At 41.4% G+C, this 9,134-nt stretch overlaps 2 non-coding genes across 2 annotated transcripts; both read right to left on the bottom strand.

Annotated features, from left to right (window-relative positions):
• Window positions 1-321: 321 nt before the first annotated feature.
• Window positions 322-397, bottom strand: TRNAA-CGC (transfer RNA alanine (anticodon CGC)). The gene has a single exon. It is a non-coding gene; the product is annotated as a tRNA-Ala (tRNA).
• An 8,260-nt stretch (window positions 398-8,657) lies between these two features.
• On the bottom strand, window positions 8,658-8,761 carry LOC136401912 (U6 spliceosomal RNA). The gene has a single exon (XR_010750835.1). It is a non-coding gene; the product is annotated as a U6 spliceosomal RNA (small nuclear RNA).
• Window positions 8,762-9,134: the final 373 nt, after the last annotated feature.

Here is a 9,134-nt window from a genome sequence, read left to right as displayed (position 1 = left end):
ATAAGAATTTTATTTTGGATCCTGTTTTATATATATTGTATTTTTCTGAAGTTGGAAACGGGGAGACAGTCAGACAGACTCCCACATGTGCCCAAATGGGATCCACCCAGCATGCCCACCAGGGGGCGATGCTCTGCCCACCTGGGGCGTTGCTCTGTTGCGACCAGAGCCATTCTAGTGCCTGAGGCGAGGCCATGTAGCCATCCTCAGCGCCCAGGCCAACTTTTGTTCCAATGGAGCCTCAACTGTGGGAGGGGAAGAGAGAGACAGAGAGGAAGGAGAGGGGGAGAGGTGGAGAAGCAGATGGGCGCTTCTCCTGTGTGCCCTGGCTGTGAATCGAACCCAGGACTCCTGCATGCGGGGCCAATGCTCTACCACTGAGCCAACCGGCCAGGGCTATATTAGTTAGAATTTTATTTTGTTTAATAATCTAGTAGGCTTTAGTCACTTTATTGTATTAAGATGCTTGTTATGTTTGTTAACATTAGCTATTTGAATTTTATTGTTAATTGTATATTTTTCCAGTCTGCCTCAAAATCGGAACATAGTAATTCAAATGAATAGATGCCACCCAAAACCAGTGGGATCTTGGGACCCTTATGGCCAAAGGTTTATTCAAAACCAATTAGAAAAAGATTTTGCAAACAGAAAAGAAATAATTTTAAAAGCCAAACTTAGAATCTATTATAGAGGGCATAATATCTGAGTATTTAGTTTATGTCCAAATGAATACTAAGCAAAATAAGGAAATTATAAAAGGAAACGTAACGACCCTTCCCTAACTACTTGCAGGATCTATAGATTACTCAGCAAACTGTTCAAAAGACTGTCTGAGAGGCGCTTCCAACATTACCAGGAAATCCAGTACATCACCCCAGGACTGACTCTCACATGGATGGGTCCACACACCCTGATCCTGACAACTCCCACTGCTGCTAAGGTAGAAAAATGGCGTGCCCTACTCCAACCACAAACCAGAAGCTGATTGGTCTATGTATGGCGAATGTATAAAGAAACTCACTAAGGACTCTTTTTAATCAGACTTTGGGAAAAGGGAAACTAGGGTAAAAACAAAAGCCAGCTTAATTGTCACTAAAAGTTAAAAGTTTTAAAATTAAGAGTTCTGACTAAAGGTAAATTGTTATAAAAGCCAATTAATTTTATACAAGTTGCAAAAGGAAATTGTACAGTCTATAGAAAATTAATCAGTAACACTTGTTTCTTTAGTGAACTGTATTGCTATTAATGCTATCTATTAAATATCTGTTACATTATAAGTTAATATCCCTACACAACAGCCTCATGCTTTTCAGTAAATTAAGTCAAAGATTTGACTTAGGACATAAAGCCAGTGGGAAATGTTGTAAGGTACCGAAAAGTTGCAAATTAATATTGATATTCTAGGAAGAAAAGGTCAGGCTTTCCTGTCCTTTCCTTGGAAAATGGAGGAAAAGGAATGTAGAAGTCTCCTGGCTTACAAGAACGATTAGGATCATTTCCTCTTAAATTCTCTCAAAAGATTAAGGTTAACTGAGAAACTTCTTCCCTTTCAATAGGAGGCAGAATTTACATACCACCTTGCATTGATTGTAGTTCCTCCCTTCCTGGAATCTTGAGAGTAAAATACCACTAGTCTAGTGAGGAAAGAGGAACCCTGAAAGATTTGTAAATATCTTTGATTGTGTTACCTTGAAAGTCTTAATGTTTCTGTGTATCCCCTAGACAAATGTTATACTCTTGTTAATGATTGTGCCATAATGTCATGCTCTCCCCCGCCCACATGTGATCAAGGGTATATAAGTGATAGATATATGAAATTCCAACTGCCTTTTCTTTTTTTACAGAGACAGAGAGAGAGTCAGAGAGAGGGATAGACAGGGACAGACAGACAGGAACGGAGAGATGAGAAGCATCAATCATTAGTTTTTCATTGCACGTTGCGACACATTAGTTGTTCATTGATTGCTTTCTCATATGTGCCTTGACCGCGGGCCTTCAGCAGACCGAGTAATCCCTTGCTCGAGCCAACGACATTGGGTCCAAGCTGGTGAGCTTTTGCTCAAACCAGATAAGCCCACGCTCAAGCTGGCGACCTCAGGGTCTCAAACCTGGGTCTTCCACATCCCAGTCCGACGCTCTATCCACTGCACCACCGCCTGGTCAGGCCATACCAGAACTTTTGACTCAGTACCCTCTCAGGCTCTCCCAAACACTATAAAATTCGCCTCATAACCTGTAACCGGTGCCCTTCTCCCCCGGAAAAGTGCCTTTCAGGGTTCCTTTCTTCCTTTCAGTAAAGCCTGTTACTCTGGTTTTTTCGGACTCCCATGGATTCCAACCATAAGCAGCCCCTGAACTATCTTGGGGGCTGCAAGATTTGGGCCTGCAGATGCCCCGTGTCAGCCATATGCGGCCGGCATATTAAAATTTCCTCCTTTAATAAAACTCTTCAAAATTTATCTGGACTGGATGTCTCTACATGGACTCAATGAAGTAAGGTACAGTGCCTTTCAGAATCTGGGGTGCAGTACTTTATAACACAAGCATAAAGCCCTAAAGAGTGAGGTCTTTTTCCCAGAGACCCCACACATTGCGGCTTCACTATAACAACCTCCCCCATTACGCTCTGCTCCCCCCCACACACACACACAACTCTGTAATAAACTATTACTATATTTCTGAAATGTCATATTGTCAGCTTTTTTCCTTCTTTATTTTATCTGGATTGAGGTCCCATTATTAAAAATTTGGTTGGGGATCTGTCTGAGTCAGGTTGGGCTGCTATAACAAGACACCAGAGACCAGGTGGCTTAAACCTCAGAAATTTATTTCTCACAGTTCTGCAAGGTAAGAAGTCCAAGATCAGGGTGCCAGTCAATTCAGTGCATGATGAGAGTATATAGTGAAAGCCCTTGTGCTAGTCTGCAATGGCTGTCCTCTATCTGTCTCCACACAGGCAGAGAACAAGAAGAAAGCTCTCTCCTGTCTAATCTTATAAAGATACTAATCCTATCATGAGGACTCTATCTTTATGAACTAATTACTTCTCAAAAGCCCTACCTCCAGATGAGAATTCCAACATATGAATTTGGGGTGGGGAAGTACACACAAACATGCAGTCCATAATAGAACCTATATCAATTTCTGACAACACCCAACTTCTACTATATTTCTTCAAAATTAACAGTGTTCAATTCCTCAGTCAGGGCACATCCAGGAGTAGCTCGATGTTCCTGTCTCTCTTTCCCTCCCTCTCTAAAAAATAAAAAAATTAAAAATTAAAAAAAATCAACTGAACAAGATTGGACATGAATCTATTGACAGCACCACATTCAACCACTCTAGTTTTGTTTTTCAAAGCATGTAGGGAGTCCCCACATAATCGCCACCAATCGTGCCAGAGAATGTGGGATGAATTCCACATGGTCATTCAGCTTGAGTTAAGAAACAGGCATTTATGGGGAAACGTACAAGCAGGAGAAGATGTCTTGGTCTTGGATCTTCCCACCATCTCAGAGACAGGGATGCTATGGCTAGGTGTTGTGTGTGTTCCAGTGGAAGGATATGTCCTCCAAAATTGATACCTTCTTAGAATAAAATTGTAAGAAAGGAGCCTTTTCAAAACGTAAATGAAAAGAGTACTTAGAGCCAGGGTGACTGAATTTAGGTACCAGCTGCCAAACATCTGAGGAATCCCAGGAGCCCTTAGGAAGTTGCAGCCCCTTTTGCAAAGGGTGGAAAGCTAAATTTGGGCACAACTTCTCCTGACTGCAGAAGGGAAGACCCTAATTCCTCCTAGCACAATATGTTGACAACCCCAGCATTAGCTCCCAAAGTCATCTTTGGATGATTCTTCCTGAGGCACCATAGTCTTCTAATCATTCTTTAAAAAGTGTTATTCATTACCTGCTAATGACCAGTGTGAATAATACTGTGTTACAACAATCTGCCAAGAAAACAAAATGTTTTGAATTAATAAAATGTTCAGAAATGAGTTTCAATGAAGTATCGGTATAACATTCAGACACATCAGAATATTAAGTTAGAGGAAAAAGGCATCATGGAGATAGCCAATCAATTGAGGGAAAAGACGGAGAGACAATGAGATAAAGAAATACATGAGCGGCCCTGGCCGGTTGGCTCAATGGTAGAGCATCGGCCTGGCGTGCAGAAGTCCCGGGTTCGATTCCCGGCCAGGGCACACAGGAGAAGCGCCCATCTGCTTCTCCACCCCTCCCCCTCTCCTTCCTCTCTGTCTCTCTCTTCCCCTCCCGCAGCTGAGGCTCCATTGGAGCAAAGATGGCCCGGGCGCTGGGGATGGCTCCTTGGCCTCTGCCCCAGGCGCTAGAGTGGCTCTGGTCGAGGCAGAGCGACGCCCCGGAGGGGCAGAGCATCGCCCCCTGGTGGGCAGAGTGTTGCCCCCTGATGGGCGTGCCGGGTGGATCCCAGTGGGGCGCGTGTGGGAGTCTGTCTGACTGTCTTTCCCCGTTTCTAGCTTCAGAAAAATACAAAAAAAAAAAAAGAAAAAAAGAAATACATGAGAATAGTATTTGAAATAAATTCATTCAACAAATATTTATTGAACACATGAGCTAAGTTATGAGGACGAGCTGGTGAACAAGATAGATATGGTATCTCCTTTCCTACAGACAAGTCAACAGCCCATTAAATCTTAAAAATCTAAAATGATAATTTTTTTAAAGATTTCATTTATCAATTTTAGAGAAGAGAGAGAGAGAAAGAGAGAAGGGAGGAGGAACAAGTAGCATCAACTTGTAGTAGTTGCTTCTCGTATGTGCCTTAACCAGGCAAGCCTGGGGTTCCAAACCAGCGACCTCAATATCCCCATCCACTATGACTATACCACCGCAGGGCACAAAATAATAATTTTTAAAGGTGGCTTTTTCCTTAATTACTTGCACTAACATTTTAACACTCTCCCAAATTGCAATTCTGTTTACCTAAACAAACAAACAAAAAACAAAACAAAAACAAAATGCTGACTGATGGAACAAAAGCAATAAAAAATTTTAGGTAGATAATATATATAAAGGATTTACCAAATATTTTTTAAAATACTCAGAAAAATTAAAATGTTTATTTTGTTCTAGACTCATTTTAGAAAAAGACCATCACAAAAAAGCCTGTTTGGGGAAAATTTTGAACTTCAAAAATAAGAGTCTTAGGAACGTCTAAGACTCTTAGAGTAACAATAAACTAACGTCTACCAAGCTTTGAGGAAAATGTTACAATTTAGTAGAATTGCATTTTCAAAGATACCAGAACTAAGAAAATCTACTCCCTTTTTGTTTTGGGGGGTTTTAAAAAAATATTTTATTTATTGATTTTTAGAGAGGAGGACAGGGTATGAGGACCTGGAAGCATCAACTCATAGTTGCTTCCATATGTGCCTTGACCAGGCAAGCCCAGGGTTTCCAACCAGTGACCCCAACATTCCAGGTCAACGCTCCACTGTATCACCATAAGTCAGGCATGCAATTCTCTGATTTTTAATATAGTGGTACCTTGAGATATGAACAGACCAACATACAAATTTTTTTTTTACGATACGAGCTGCGACTTGGTCCGTGTTTTTGTTTGAGATCTGAGCGAAATTCTGAGATACGAGTCGTGATTCGGGAAGCTGCTGCTAGTTGGCGCATTGGTGCACGGGTCCAGTATCGGCAGTTTGATATACGAGTTGACTGACTTACAAGCTCGGTTACAGAATGAATTAAATTTGTATCTCAAGGTACCACTGTATATATTTTTTATTTATTCATTTTATTTATTCATTTTAGAGAGGAGAGGGAGAGGGAGGGGGAAGGAGCTGGAAGCATCAACTCCTATATGTGCCTTGACCAGGCAAGCCCAGGGTTTTGAACCGGCGACCTCAGCATTCCAGGTTGACGCTTTATCCACTGCGCCACCACAGGTCAGGCTACCCCCTTTTTGAATAAGTTATTTCAAGACATATTCCAGAGCAGGAGATTAAAAGAAAATTTTCAAGATGAGGAATCAGCCTTAGCCGGATAGATCAATTGTTTAGAGAATCATTCTAAAGTACAGAGGTTGCCAGTTCGATCCCTGGTCAAGGCACACACAAGAGCAAGTCAATGTTCCTGTCTCTCTCTCTCTCTCTCTCTCTCTCTATCTATCTCTCCCTTCCTCTCTTGCTAAAATCAATAAATAAACATTAAAAAAAATTTTAACGAATTTGTCTCTGGAAGAGACTGGCAGTAAGCACTGAAACATTTCATTTGTAGAGATGAATTTTGATACTTGGGGTAAATGCAGTTATGCCAAAAATAAAAATGAACATGAAGAGGCCATCTAATTTACAGGGTAAGAAATATAAATTGCTGGTAAAATATGAAAGATAATCACTTTACCACTAATTAGAGATATGCAAATTAAAACCACAAAGAAATATCACTTTCCAACCTATCATACTGATTAAAAACATCCTTTTTTTTTTTTTTTTTTTTTGCCTGACCTGTGATGGTGTAGTGGATAAAGCAGTGACCTGGAATGCTGAAGTCACCAGTTTGAAATTCTGGGCTTGCCTGGTCAAGGTACATATGAGAAGCAACTACTATGAGATGATGCTTCCTGTTCCTTCCCTTCCTTTCTCTCTCTCTCTCCCTTCTTTCTAAAATCAATCAATAAAATCTTTTAAAAAATAAAAATAAATTTTTAACAGAGGAATCAGTCTGACAGAGGAACCCACCACTAGCCAAAGTTGGGACAATTTTAGCATCAAAAGAACAAGGACTGTAATTGATTGAAACATGCTAACTATATAAAACACATGAGTCCATATATTTTATTTTATTGTATTGTATGTTTTTTGTGGCAGAGACAGAGTCAGAGAGAGGCACAGACAGACAGGAAGGGAGAGAGATGAGAAACAATTCTTCGTTGCAGCTCCTTAGTTGTTCATTGATTGATTTCTCATATGTGCCTTGACCGGGGGGCTACAGCAGACCGAGTGACCCCTTGCTCGAGCCAGTGATCTTGGGTCCAAGCTGGTGAGCCTTGCTCAAACCAGATGAGCCCGCACTCAAGCTGGCAACCTCGGGGTCTTGAACCTGGGTCCTCCACATCCCAGTCGGACACTCTATCCACTGCGCCACCGCCTGGTCAGGCGAGTCCATATATTTTAAAAAGAGGATAAAACAAGCAAGCAAATAAAGAAAAACTTCTTTGCAAGCGGCTATTATGCCAGTTCTTATTCTGAAAAGGAAAGGAATATTTTCCCTTTGCCGTAGGAATTGCATCACAGAGTAAACTAACAGTCCTAGTCAATGTGGAAGAGCCCTTCTTTCCAGAAAAATGCCAGCTATAAATGTGACAATTTGCCACCCCTAAGGAAATGATTAAGTAAGCCAAGAATTATCAACGAATGCTGAAATCATTAGGTGAAATGTTAGTGGAGAACTATATATTCACCTGGTGCCCAAGTTATCAGCCTGCAGGTTACTAGCTAGTTCCAAGTGATTGTCACCACATAAACCCGGCAGTCAATCTTTATATCAGCAATAATAGCATTACCAGAGCTTCATTATGTGACTTCTGGTTTAATGCACTGGTTAGCCTGAATTTAATCAAGCCTTCAGATCCAATATCCAATAACAGAAAATACAGTGGTTATTGTTAAATGATACCACAAGGAAGCAACCAGAAAAATCCAGAAATTGGGACATTCTAGGGAACAACTGTCCTGGTCTTTGCAAGTCAATGTCACAGGAAAAATAAAACGCTGAGGTGGGTGTGAGAAGGAGATGAGGAGGGACAAGAAAGCAAGTGTCTGTTCTAGATTAAAATATACTTCAGAGACCCAACAACCAAATGCAATCATGGTTCTTGACTGGATCCTAATACTAAACAAACTCACTGCAAAAGACATTTTGGGGACAAGTGAGGGAGACTTGGGTGTGTTGATATTATTGTGGTTATGTAGGAAAGTGTTTTTATTTAGACATGAATATTAAAATATTCAGGAGTAAAATGTCATAATATCTCTATTTACTTTAAAAGACTTCAAAAAATAGGTGAAACATGACAAATGCTACAGTAATTATTAAATCTAAGTGATAGATATACGTTTTTATACTATTCTCTACTTTTTTGTACATTTATAATTTTCATAATATTTTTAAAAGTACTTTTAATACCTAGTATTTGTGAGGGTTTGAGGAAATATTATTCCATACATGTTGTTGGTTGAACTATAAATTGGTATAACATTCATAGCAAACAATTTGGTATATATAAATTTTTTTTTTCCTGAAGTTGGAAACAGGGAGGCAGTCAGACTCCCGCATGCGCCCGACCGGGATCCACCTGGCATGCCCACCAGGGGGCGATGCTCTGCCCATCCGGGGCGTTGCTCTGTTGCAACCAGAGCCATTCTAGTGCCTGAGGCAGAGGCCATAGAGCCACCCTCAGCGCCCGGGGCCAACTTTGCTCCTTGGCTGCAGGAGGGGAAGAGAGAGACAGAGAGGAAGGAGAGGGGGAGGGGTGGAGAAGCAGATGGGCACTTCTCCTGTGTGCCTGGCTGGGAATCGAACCCAGGTCTCCTGCACGCCAGGCCGATGCTCTACCACTGAGCCAAACGGCCAGAGCTAAATTTTTTTTTTAATATTTTTATTTAAAAAAATATGGAACGCTTCACGAATTTGCATGTCATCCTTGTGCAGGGGCCATGCTAATCTCTGTATCGTTCCAATTTTAGTATATGTGCTGCAGAAGCGAGCACGGTATATATAAATTTTTTTTAAAATATACATACCCTTTGCCCTGGCCGGGTAGCTATGCTGGTTAAAGCATCATCCCCATATGGCAAGGTTGCAGGTTTGATTCCCAGTCAGGACACATACAAGAATCAACCAGTGAACCTGACCGGTGGTGGCACAATGGACAGAGCATTGACTTGGGACACTGAGGTCCCGGGTTTGAAACCCCAATGTCATGGGGTCACCAGTGTGAACATATGGTCACCAGCTTGAGCTTGGGATCATAGAGATGGTTCCATGGTCACTGACTTGAGCCCAAAGGTTGCTAGCTTGAGCAAGGGGTCACTGGCTCAGCTGGAGGTCCCCAGTCAAGGCACATACGAGAAGCAATTAATG

The sequence above is a fragment of the Saccopteryx leptura genome, chromosome 3, assembly GCF_036850995.1.
Source record: "Saccopteryx leptura isolate mSacLep1 chromosome 3, mSacLep1_pri_phased_curated, whole genome shotgun sequence".
NCBI lineage: Eukaryota > Metazoa > Chordata > Mammalia > Chiroptera > Emballonuridae > Saccopteryx > Saccopteryx leptura.
The sequence above is the reverse complement of the archived record's forward strand: the minus strand, read 5'-3'. Positions and strand labels throughout refer to the sequence as shown.